General features: G+C 37.9%; 1 long non-coding RNA gene across 2 annotated transcripts in view; it reads right to left on the bottom strand.

Moving 5' to 3' along the window:
* Positions 1-8515, bottom strand: part of LOC143274003 (uncharacterized) — a 33508-nt gene extending 24993 nt beyond the window's left edge. For both annotated transcript variants that reach the window (XR_013052396.1, XR_013052397.1), the window contains exon 1: positions 8378-8515. This is a non-coding gene — a long non-coding RNA (uncharacterized LOC143274003). The remainder of the gene's footprint in view (positions 1-8377) is intronic.
* Positions 8516-13566: the final 5051 nt, after the last annotated feature.

Here is a 13566-nt window from a genome sequence, read left to right as displayed (position 1 = left end):
CTTGTTGAGGCTGTTTCTTTTCTTTTTTCTTTTCCTTTCTTTTTTTTTCATTGCCACTGGGAGTGTGATCATGCTTCAGTGACTATATGGGCAATACAATTTGGACTTTTTTTCTTGTTTTTATGGAGGGGTCACAAGGGGGATGGACTCGGGAGTACTGGGAAATGAGTGGGATCAGGATGCATTATGTGAAATTCCTAAATAATCAATAAAAATTTTATGTTGGAAAAAAGAAAGAAAATCTTTGCATGTTTTGTAAACTACACTCAGAAATTTTTTTGTTTCTAGTGCACAAAAAGCTGTGAATTTTAATATTGTCCATTGTTTTGAATGAAGTCTGACAGAAATTCGACAGGAAAGATGTTTTAGAACAATGTCCAAGTGGATAAATACACATGGATTCTACACCCACGCCTTGCCTCGTCGAAGAGAATATCTAGGACTAAGGAAGGAAGTAAACAATCATTACAGACAAACACAAGAATCCAAAATGTACGTCAATTTTGACAGATAAAACTAATCTGTCATGTTGAATTTATTTCAAATAGAAGTTATCTAATAAAAATAGCTTTTATTTCTAGACCAGGATTTCTCTCCAATGTAATATAACTTCAGATTCTAGTAATTATGAACATTGTAAAATCACAGATGCCACCTGCCATAGTTTTATGTTTGAAGCTAAGCCTCTTGTTTTGCTTTAGAAAGAAGGACATGGTCATCAGGCAGTGGTAAGATTTTAAAGCACCAAAACTTTGTGACACATAGAGGGAATCAGATGATTGGTTTTCCTCTTTGTTTTTACTTAGAGAACATGCCTTGTCATTTACAACAATGAGTCCCTGAACTGATGCTGAAAGAAGCATAGTGAAGAATGAGAATCTATTGTAACCTCCAGCCTATAGACAGAATCAGAACACCATTTTTTTTTTACTTCAATCCCTAGGGAATAAATGAACATAATCCTCAATAATCTAGGGATTAGAACAAGTTGTGAGGAGAGAGTGGAGGAAGTTTTTCCTTTTAGAAGATGTACTAGCATGTTGCACAATGCCTTACTTTTGAGGCACCAGGAGGTAATACTAAGAAACAGGTATCAGGAGGGAAGTGTAGGCAGAAACAAATACAAATGCATGAGATTCTCTGATGTCTGTCCCCTCTTCCATCTGTAAGGTTTCCATGGGCACATTGGGTCTAGGAAACCAATTTTAAATATCACTCTCATCAGAACACAAGCATATTTTCTATCAAATGTAAAAGCAGATTCCTTCTCAATAATAACACATATATAAGATTAAACCTGTCCTGTCAGCTTTTCAGATAAAATTAAGATCCTGTTAATGTCCAGGAAAACAAGGCTCTACTGCCCAAGTGTGAAGATTTAGAAACTAAACTTTCCTTGTCCCTCCTCAGTGATAATTATGTGCAGGATTGAGATGTATTTGTGTACTCAGTGAAAAACTGGTAACCTAGTATAAAAAAGTCACATGGAAAATTTTTATCTTGCTTATTTCAGAGTCATGGTTGCTAACGCATGAAGAACTCTACAAGTTAAAGACACTTGTACACAAACACTGGATCTTTTATTCAGACCCACATTAACTTAAATTAAAATATAGAATACATAAAATCAGTCCTCTTTTCCCTAACCATCAGAAAATAAAAATGAGTTTTAGTGATTTCACTCCACCCATGGATAATTGAATGTTGGGAGTAACACTGAAACCAATGACTATGTTTTTGTCCCCAAGTTCCACTCAATATTCTGTTTTATTTTTACACTGTCCTCTGAAATATTAATCGAATTTGTATTTTACTTTCTGTAACTTTAATCACATGACTTATTAGGATTAGAAATTATATAAATTTTCATATTTTGCTTTAAATGTCATTACCAGGTAATTTATACCATTTATCCTGACATGGTTATTCCAGAAGTTAAGTTAAAAACAATTAAATCATTTATACAATCCCAGTAAATGACTAAGGAATTTAAAGTTTGGAGGAAGATTTTCAGAATCTACTTTCAGGAAAAAGAATAATTCAACTATTCTAAGTTTATAATACCATTATTTTACTCTTTCTATTTTGTATCTTTTTCTATCAGATATTTTTCCTCATGCTACTCATTTTTCTTGTCAAGTCCTTAACTTATGTACTGGAATTTGACTTTCCAGGCAACTCTGAGGATTTAGCTGTCATATATATTGACATCTTCAAAGACCAAAAGTCAAATTCTGAATAAGCTAGTCTCCCTCTATGGTGATTTGATTGAGAATGACCCCTATAGGTTCATATATCTGAATGCTTAGTCACCAGTTAGTGGAATTGATTAGGAAGGATTAAAGATAGGGCCTTCTTGGAGGAGGTGTGTCACTGGGAACGGGATTTAACATTTCAAAAGCTCATGCCAAGACTGCCCCTCCCAACCTTGCTTGTTCCAAGAATATCAGGATGTAAAGTTCTCGGATACTGCTTCAGCATCATGCCTGTCTGCTTCCTGCCATGATCAACATGAACTAGCCCTCTGAAACTGTAAGCAAGCTCTTAATTGCATGGTTTTCTTTTTAAGAGTTTCCTTGGTCATAGTGTCTCTTCACAGCAATAGAAGAGTAACTAAGACACTCTCTTCCTACCCTTGCTATCCGTCCCCCTTCCCAGTCTTCCTCTACCATTACTACATTCTCTTTCTCTTTTATTGTTTCTGGGTAAATGAAAAAAAGCAGAAAAACTGTTGATCTTCCTAATTCTCCTTAACTGTAAGAAGTTTGTTGAAACCCTAGAGTTTAACAAACATGTTTTTTTGTAACCCCTCCCAACACACACACACACAAACACACTCATGCCTAACAAAACCAGTACTTCCATAAGGTCACATACCAAGTTTCAAGCCTCGAATCTAGCACACATGAGGAATAATTAACATTATGTTTAACAAATTTTTCAGAATGGTCTTGAAGTTTTGTGCTATTTAAAACTATTTTCCTGAATGATTTTCTTAATGATTAGCCAGTTATTTGTCTTAAATTCCTGGTATATTTGTATTTCATATGTTTGAAAAAGCCTTGGGGAAATATTATTTTATGTTTATTTTAAAACACATTTATAAGTGTACTTGATAGATTCACAATATGCCCCCAAGATTGGGCAAGCCCGGTTGACCTAGACACTTCCACTTAGCCAGTTCTGGGTCAAAAATAGCCATTTCTAGGTCAAAACGCCTCCAGTGAACAGGACCTCATGGCCTTGCATGGTTGTGTAAAGTGCACAATGCAACCATGTGATTTTTGTGCATGCGTGGAGTAGCCACATGAACCTGTGTATGCATGCAGGACCCAGCCTTTATAAGCCGGCGCCAAATTCCCGGCTTCCTTTTTCTTTATGCATGTGTCCCTTCAACAGGCCTGAGCACACCTGTCTCTCTCTCTTATCATAATAAAACTCTTGTTAGTGGATTCTGTCATGTTTTGTGACATTTCCTCGCAGAGTAAGAGCTCTGCCAAATAACTAACAGTACTAAAAAACATACTTTTTTTTTCAGTGTGGTTAAACTATTTTCTAACAAAAATCCCATTGGGAAACCACCATTTGGATTATTAGTCAAAGAAGACCAACTGATCCCTAAGACAGTAAAGGCTATTGCTTTTTCCCTTGGTTGTCACACAGAACTTGAAGGTAGGACTCCATTGCTGAGGACAACACATTAGGATATTAAACTTGGAGGAATCTAATTCAAGTGTCCTGCCTGGGACTAGTTCTAATATTGTATTTAAAGGAGCTATGCAAATTGTCAAAGGATCCTTTGGGGCTCATTGGTGAGCAAGTTAGCATACTTATTGAGCTTCAGGAATGTGAAAGATCCTGCTTCACAAAACCTGGGTGGACATCAACTGAGAAACAACAACCAAAATTGACTTCTGATCCACCTGTACACCTGCACACATTGTGTATAACCGACCAAGCCAACACACACACACACATACATACATACATACATACATACACACACACACACACACACACACACACACACACACACACACACTGTACAATTCTGGCATGAGAACTGATTAGTCTTGGAGAGTAATAGTAAGCATCTACTACAATTGAGGCTACTGGAGGGCAACTGTATCTAATTCAATATTTGGCATAATACAAACACCTGGTGGTGCTCAATTAGGAAAAATAATAATAACTGAGCAATTACAATGGCATATATAATGTTCTGCCTATGCCTACTTTTCTCTGGAAAACAGAAAAATATTGATGATAAATAAAGCAGTTTTAATAAAATAACCAAGGTCTTTATCAGCTTTAGACAATGATTATTGGGCTCCTAAGTTTGTGTATCTTGATGGGTATCTGATCCTTTTTTATTTAGTCTTTCTCTGATTTCTGGTGCTTTCCCCATAAAATAAAAGAAGCTGGGAGGCCAGTGTCTGATGCCAGTTATACTTAATGATGGAGAGCAGAAGATTGTGAGTAGAGAACAGGTTCCTCTGATCTGGATGTAACGTCACCATGGTAACACACCAGGCCTCCATTATGTCACTAGCAAGGCCTAGCTGGGGTGGCCTTCTGATTGCTGCACGACCTGTGGACTCTGAAGAATCTGGAGAATATGAGGATCAAACAGGCAGTTTATTCCTTAACTCCCTAGATACAGTTAGTAACACACATTAAATGTAGAACTATTATTTAATTCTATATAAATTATTTACTTCTACATTAAATGTAGAACTATTATTCAATTATTTATGCTAAATAAGGCAGGAAATATTTTCAAAGGAGAACAACATCACAATTTCCATCACCTAGAACTATTAACAACCTGGAGGAATGGGGCTTCTGTAGTTAAGGTGGGAAAAGAATAGCAAAGCTCATCCCTATTCAGTCTTGCACCTTGCACTGAGTTAGCGTTTCTCCAGATTCTAATAGTAACTGGGCCCTCATAACAGACAGCATGGTCGGAAGCTTCTTTCCCACCCACCTGATTCTTTGTTCTTCTACCGTCTTACATCGCGGGTCTTGATGAAGTGAATGGAGGAACCATCAGTGATTTTTTAAGGGTATGCTAGCATAAAAGGAAACGAGTTTGGACCATTAGTTTGTAGCCACCCTTCTCAACATAAACATTAACAGGTTATCCAAAGGAAGGCTTGCTGAGGAAATGTAAGCCATTTTTAAACCATTGCCAATATTCCACGTTTTTTAGAATGTGCCTGGTAGATGAATATCATGGCATCAAAGTCCAATCTGGGAAAGATAATTGATGTCTTTCCTCCCTGAGAAACCTACATTGTACCTTCAAACACTTTGAAAGCTGGACAGTAGGAGGAAGTTTCCCATTCAGTTTGAGATTAATTCCTCCATGTCCATTACAGGCAGAGTGTAATGCTTTCAGAAATCTTATCCTACACTACAGTTATGGTGGGGAACTGCATTAGTCACTTTTATGTTGCTGTGACAAATAAAACAGCATGATGAAAAGCAAGTGCAGGAGAAAGAAAAGGTTTGTTTTGACTTAGAATCCCAAAGGGATAGAGTCCATCATGTGGTGACAGAAGGAGGAAGTTTGGCTGATCACATTTCATCTGCACACAAGAAGCAGACAGAGAGATCAGCAAGTGGGACAAAGCCATAAGCTTGCAAGATTGACCCAATGACACGCTTCCTCCAGCAAGGCTGCACCTACTAAGGTTACATCGCTTCCAGGAACAGCATCACCTACTGGGGACAAAGTGTTAATATATATGAGTTCATCAAGTATATTCCTCTTTCATACTACTACCTTCTATCCCGGGAGCCAGTTGGCTTATGGGAATCTCAGGATGCAAAATCCCTTAGCCCAAATTCAAAACTTCTCAGTCCTTAGCAGTCTGAAGAGCCTTCAACAGTTCAAAGTCACTTCTAAATCTCAAGGCAAACTCTTAATTGTGAAATTGTGACTCCTTCAAAAAATAAATACATACATGCATAATTCCATACTATGGCACAGAATATACATTACATAGTTCAGACATTACCATTCCAAAAATAAGGAATGGGACCACAGTGAGAACAGATTGGACCAAAGTTGGACTGAAACCCAGTGGGGCAAAAACCAAATCCTATAGCTTCTTGTTCAGTATCTGAGAGTTTCAGTTTCAAGGATTTAGATAACTCTGTCTTTCTAGCTTTGTTTCTTGAACTATGCCAATATAAGTCTGTGTGTATGGTGTGTGTGTGTGTGTGTGTGTGTGTGTGTGTGTGTGTGTGTGTGTGTGTGTTTGACATAATTGCTCTATATATTTGTTTTTATTGTTGTTGTTGTTGCTATGATAAAGCACACAATCAAAAGCAACTTGAGGAGAAAAGGGTTTATTTGACTTACAGGTTACAGCCCATTACCAGAAAGCTAACCCAGGAAATCAAGACAGGGACAAGAAGACAAGAAATGAAGCACAGATCCACAAAGAGATACTGTGTACTGGCTTGTTACCTCTGTTTCTCTCAGGAATTATATTGCCCTCAGTTAACTGGGACTTTGTGTATCAATTAATAGTTAACAAAACACTCCCACAAACATGTGTTTTGGAATTCCATCTTCCCAAGTATGGCTATTTTTGTGTCAAATTGACAAACACTGGCCAGCACATCCTGAACGCACTTCTCCTAGGCAGATGACGCACAGCTTTGGGATCTTTACCATCTTGTGTGCTCAAACACAACAGAAGCTGTACCACCACAGCCCCATGTAGCGGCCTCCTGGGGCTCCTGCTCACAGACACGGAACCTCTCACATGTTCTTTCACCCAAGCCCCTCTCTGAAATTGCCGTGAAGACCTCATCACCTCCTCAACTTTCTATCTTTCACATCTGCACAGGCAATACCACATGGATGATGATGCTAAATTTGGCAGCCTGCTTAGGATGGACCCTTTCCTCCTTAGAACACAGAACCAGCAACTGTTGTATGCTGAAGCCACTGATTTCTAGCACCAAGTAACCCTTTAGGCTCTCCTTCACAACCTGGAATCTGAGCTAGCTGGGGGTTTTGCTGCTGGACGCTTTCCCAGTTGTTCCTGAGCATAGCAGAACGCTTTCTTGAGCTGGTAGTGAACAATCACTACCTCTTTTTAAGCACAAGCCTCTGAGGTGACCTTTAGTTTCTCAGTGCTATTTTCCTCTCTAAACTGTACATTTTTAATTTCTTATTTGTTGCTTTTTGATGGGAGACCTGAACAGAAGTCATCTGTAATAATCATGGCACTGTCTTCATGCTATGTTCGCTTGAAATTTTCTATCAAAGAAATTATTCTATTATATTTTAAGTTAGCCTCCAATAAATTATTTAAGATAAGGGCAGAATACATCCATATTCTTTTTTCTTTCATTTTTCTTTATTAAGTAATTTTCTACTCACTCCATGTACTATCCACAGATGCCCCTTCCTCCCTCCTCCCACTCACCCCCCAGCCCTCTTTTCCAAGCCACCCCGCATCGTCACATCCCCGAAATCAAGGTCTCCCATGGGGAGTCAACAGAGCCCAGCACACTGAGCCTAGGCAGGTCCAAGCCCCTTCCCACTGCACCAAGATTGTGCAAAGTGTCACACCACAGGCATCGGGTTCCAGAAGCCTGCCCATAGATCGGGGCAGATCCCTATCCCCTTGCCTGGGTGCCCCTCAAACAGTTCGAGCCAAACAACCATCTTCTGTATCTAGAGGACCTAGTGCAGTCCCATGGGGGCTCCACAGCCACCAATCCACAGTTCATGGGCTTCCACTAGTGTGGGCGGTCATCTCTGCACGTCCTCCCATCATGATCTCGACATCATGGGAATAGGAAGAGGCAGGGTGCTGGGGAGGCTCTCAGGAATCCACAAGGTTGAGCCCACCGTGGTCTGCTGGCAGTGGTCCAGAGGGTGCCTGGACCTGTCTAATCTGGTGACCGGCCTAGCAAATAACCTAGCTGTCATCATAGAGCCTTTGTTCAGTGACTGATGGAGGCAGATACAGAGATCCACGGCCAGGCACCAGGCTGAGCTCCAGGAATCCAATTGAGAGAGAGGAGAGACACTGCAGGTAAGGGACGTCCATATTTTTTTTACCAAAATATCACTGTAAAATATCTAGCCAAGATGATTATGGAGACCATTTCTCCTTAAAAAAAAAAAAAAAAAAAACTTCATGCCAGTACATTACTTTCAGCACCACTGTCTTCCTGGGTACTAGCAGAGCACCCTATTTAGCTCTGCTTACATCCTTCAATAGCTTTCCTATTCCAAAATTCCAATGCCTTCCACATTCCTCCAAAGAAATAACAGGGTCATATTGGTGAAATTATTTAGGCCACTCCACGTAGTTAAAAGGGAGGTGTATTTAGTGGGGTAACTTACAAATGAAGGGATAGTTTACAGCGTCTGGAAAAGGTGTGATGCAGTCCAGCGGTGTTCTCTGGAGAACTCTGCTCAGTCTACCTCCAGCGTCCAGGGTCCACGAACCAAGAGAGGCAGCGCATCTGGATCTCAGGTCCTCAGGGTCCACTCTTGGCCTTGCCTTGTAGGTGTGACAGTTACCAAAGCCTCAATGGGGGTTGGAACTTCCAGATCAAAGCTGGAATGGCTACCCACTACAGGGTCAGGCTCGTTACAGCTATAACCCCACTCCTGTTACCAATTTTGTTATTAGTTTTCTGTTACTGAGGTAAAATATCATGACCAAAGCAACTTAGGGAATGACATATTTTTTTCATATTTATGATTCTGGCAGGATTAAGTCCATCACACAGCAAAGGAACAAAATGGCTTAGGAGCAGGATGCTAGCTGGGTTTCCTTACTTGCATATTAAATTAGTTATAATAAAAACAACAACTCGGTCTATTTATCTCACACTCTATCACTTAAGAGGATAATGAGGGGTGGAAATGTAAATAAATTCTCCTTTGTGCTGAAAGGACTGTGGCATAAATATCTATGAACAAAGATAGACTAATAAGGAAAAAGCAAATGAATTTGTTTAGTACAGATTTAAAGATTCAAATGACAGCCTATGAGCAGCTACTTTGTGAGATCAGCTATCTGTTCCTGCAGAGAAAAGGGAGCTACTCCTCTGAACTCATTTTATTTCAGATAAGGTCTCTTGAGGAAATACAGTAAATTATCCAAATCTACATTATACAGAATATTTAGATGCCTTAACATGAACTTCGCTCATTGAAATACTAAATTCTCAAATCAGAGACATTCTTATCCACCACATTTTAAAACACATATTTCAAACTATCAGAATTGTGCCTCCCTTTACATGTGATACTGAGTCTTTCCTATATAAAGATGCATACACTTTTTTTTGCAGTAAAAGCTCCTTTCTTTGTTTATCAATACTTTAGGAATTATCCCTAGTGCTCTATTTCGAAAAGTTTTTTAAATATTTTAATTAAAATGTATCACATTCCTTTCCTTTCTCCAGCCCCTCCAAAATCACCTTCCTCTAACTCTCTCCATGTCTCCTTCAAATTGATAGCCTTTTTTCCACTATTATTGGTAAGTGTGTATGTGTGTGCATGCACAAGTAAACAAATATAACCTACTGAGTCCATTTTATTACTTGTGTGTACATTTTTTGTTTTGTTTTGTTTTTTGAGACAGGGTTTCCCTGTGTAGTTTTGGTGCCTGTCCTGGCTCTCTCATGGAGTCTGCCTGGTTCTGCCTCCTGAGTGCTGGGATCAAAGGCATGTGTCACCACCACCTGGGTTATGTGTACATTTTTTAAGGTCTGTGTATACAGAGTTTCAGGGTCAACTATTTTGTATTGTACAGCCAATTGAGGAAACCATGCCTGGATTCAAATGGTGTGATCTAGTACAAATGGTGTGATCTGATACTAATGGTGTGATCTAGTACAAATAAGCTGGTGACCCTTAGCAAGACTTCATAATCAGTTTCTCTTTTCTCTTTTGCAGCCTTGTGGCGTTGGTTCTGCCTGGGTATAGTGCAGGACATGTGCAGATGAAGAATCTCCTGGAGGAAAGGAAGGCAAGAGTCAGAAAATAGGTTTCTTTAGTTTTATGACATGAGGTTTCCTGCTTCTGAGAATTCCCAGATCCCTGTAAGCACAAAATACTCATTATACCAAAGTGGCACTTTTACAGGACTGTGTGCATGAAACCTAACATAACAATGATGACTTCCATATAGTGGCTGCTTTCATGTGCTGACTACTGCTCTGAAAACATTGGATATGTATGTTAACAAACAGAATTCGAACCAAATCTCCATTATGTGGAAATTGTAATTCCTCTTTTGGAAATGGACAAAATGTAACCCTGAACACCTTAAGCACCTGTAGTGGCCCTCAAAACAAATGAGAAGAAAATATTTAGATGTAGCCAGGCAGTTTCTAGACCCAGTACTTATTATCACTATGCTGTATTGCTTGTGCAATTAAATTCAGGCTTCATCATGAATAATTTTTTGTACTTATTTAATTTCTCAAGTACACCAGATACCACACTGATTTAAATTAACTTATTAACTACTTAGGATTAACTTGAGTTCATTTTTTTGAAACCATCAATAAAGCAATTCAAGGTAAGAATTTGTACATACTTATACATTAAGTAAATTGTTAAGATTTTCTTTCCAAGTAAATTGGAAAGAAAATTGTTACATGAAGTATTTTTAAAATGCAAATATTTTATCAATATTCTTCCACATAAGTCTAACAATAAATTAAAAGAAAGTATCTAATTCAACTAAAATGTATTAAAAATATTAGTGGTAAATAACAACAGCTGAATTCACATGTGTGCTGTATAGTCACAGGCATTTGCATATTTAAAGAGAATCTTGTTGCCAAATGGGTATCACTTTCCTAATACCTGCCTTTTCATTTGTAAAAGTAGTCTTGGGCCCTCAAAATACTAGTGATTGACCTAGAGAAAAGTAGTTTTTTTACTTATTCAAATTGCCTTAGCATTCAAATTGAATGTGGATTAGACTTCAATTCTGAATTGCTGTTAATTTTATGAAGGTAACTATCAAAGGGAAATATGAGATCACAGGTGTTCATCTTTAGAACCAAACAAAAATGACAGCTCTGGTCTCTTTGGAGATTCACTTTTCATGTACCTGGAATGCTTCATTACGCAACATTATTCATTATAAATGTCTCATTGTTCTGTCTAGCAACCAGATGTGCTGATGACAACTCTTTCACTCAAGGTAAATTATGTGATAATGGAAAGAAAGAAAATCATTTCATCTTGCATTCAATAGGATGTAATCTTCATGTTGGCGTGTGCAAAAATAGCCAACAGTGACTTGAGACTTTAAGACAAGTATATTTTCCTGGAAACTACTGGTTTTTTGTTTGCTTTGAAAGGAAAAAGAGAAAGAAAGAAATGAATTTGCAATTACAACATAATAGGATTCAGAAAATGCACATGGCTAATTATATGCACACTAGACAGGGTTCAGCTGGCCTGGAGGAGAAATTTTGTTTACTTTGTGAAGGTTCATTAAGCCTGAGTTTTCAATGTAGCAAACAAACATTGGAAAAAATAATGTAACAGTTTACTGTGATGGGGTGTGGGAATAGAATAATCAGGTGAACCTGGTAACTATTCTGATATAACATTGTTCATAACTGTGATATTTTTGTTTGTTTTAAATACATGCATATATATTATATTATAATGATATTGTATATATATATGTATATATATACATATATATATTAATGATTACTAGTGGTAAGGGGGAAAGTAGTACTTTTATTACCCAGTTTTAATCATAGCTATATAAGGAATGGGATCTTGGTTCATGCCTATATGTTTATGAGAAGATGAGGCTTAACAAGACACATTGTTACACACTCAGGCAGGAAAGTAGGCAGAATCATGTGCATAGGACGTTGTTCATGTGTTTGTATCATCAAATTCTACAACTTGAAGACATAAATCATAGTTATAAGAATAAGTCAGAAAACAATCAGGAAAAGGACATTATATTTTTATTGAAATGATACAGTAATGTTACAGATCAGAACCTCCTACCCTAAATTATGTCATTTTAACATAAGGTTTATTTTGAGCTGAAGGTAAATGATAAAAAGGAGACACAAGTAAAGTCCCATGACATCTTCCACTTGCCTATACATAGGCACTTGCACAAAGACTCTCTTACCCTCTAGAAATAACAACAAGGGTAGGTTACTGAGGACAAATGGAGACCCTTGTCAGCCTGGAGACAGCACAAGAAGAATTTATACAACAAATTTCAATTTATTTCCAGCACCCAATATGGATCCTAAAAGAGAACTCCTAGCCACTGAAAGAGTAGTGTGTGCTGTTAGCTGCTGAGCCATCATTATTCCAGCTCCTCCACTTCACTTTTTGAGCCAGGGTCTTTCATTAGACGGAAGCTCACTGATCCAGCAAGACTTGCTGTTTTGTATTACAGGTGGACACTACCTTGTCAACCATATAGGTTGCCATGCTTTCAAGGCAAGCACTGCCAGACTGAGTTATATCCCCTTCAATCTCTTTTAATTTTTTATAATTATTTTATTAACTGTGTATCTTCCAAGTATTTGAAACACACATGTTTAAAAAATTATTTCTTATGAACCTGTAATTTATACCCAGGCTCTATCTTAGTTAAGAGCTATGAAAAGTAGAGAAAGAAATAATTATATTCCCTTTGTGCTGCAAATGAAATAGAAACAAAATATAAGTTCTGAGACAACCCAAAGTTAGTTCCAAGTGACTCTTCAAAGGATAATTGTAGCAAATGATAATACTTTGATCTGGAGAAACTTGATTATGTAGAACAGACAAACTCAACAATGAAGGTACTAAAGCAACGAGAAATCTATACTCATCTTATTAATTATTGAACTGCTTCCTTAATCATCTTAAGAGACCCCAAATTCTTCAATGAAGCCTTCTTCTGGGTATAGATCTAGATCATTGTACACAGAAACTGATTAGATATGTTAGTGCTGATTTATAATGTAAAATATAATAATATGATTCAGGAACTGCTTTTCATGCTTAATCTCGCCTGTCTTGATACTCCTATGTAGTATTTATTCAGTGTATATCTCCTGTGTATGTGAAGCACATGTATTAATAAATGCTTTACTGTTTTTAGGGGCTGTAGCATTGTTTGACTGGTTGAGAGGACTGGATACTCAACCATAGGATGCTGTGGAACAATCCTTCTGTACACTGTGTGAATATATATCACTAGGATTGGTTTCATAAAAAAAGCTGACTTGCCAATAGCTGAATGGGATATAGTTAGGTGGGGAAGCCAAACTGAGAATGGTGGGGTGAGGAAGGACAGAGTCAAAGGAGTCAACAAACAGACAGAGAACAAGTTGGACACACAAAATGGGATAGAGGTAAAAGACATGAGCCTTGGGCAGCACATAGATTAATAGAAATGGATTAAGTTGTAAAAACTAGTTAATAACAAGCCTGAGCTATTGGCTGAGCATTTATAAGTTATACTAAGTCTCCAAGCCAGTTATTAGGGAAGCAGCTGCCAGTTATTTGGGAGCAGGCAGCTGGGATAGGGA

The sequence above is a fragment of the Peromyscus maniculatus genome, chromosome 6 (genome assembly GCF_049852395.1).
Source record: "Peromyscus maniculatus bairdii isolate BWxNUB_F1_BW_parent chromosome 6, HU_Pman_BW_mat_3.1, whole genome shotgun sequence".
Taxonomy (NCBI): Eukaryota; Metazoa; Chordata; class Mammalia; order Rodentia; family Cricetidae; genus Peromyscus; species Peromyscus maniculatus.
Note: the sequence above shows the minus strand (reverse complement) of the source record. Positions and strands in the feature narration are given on the sequence as shown.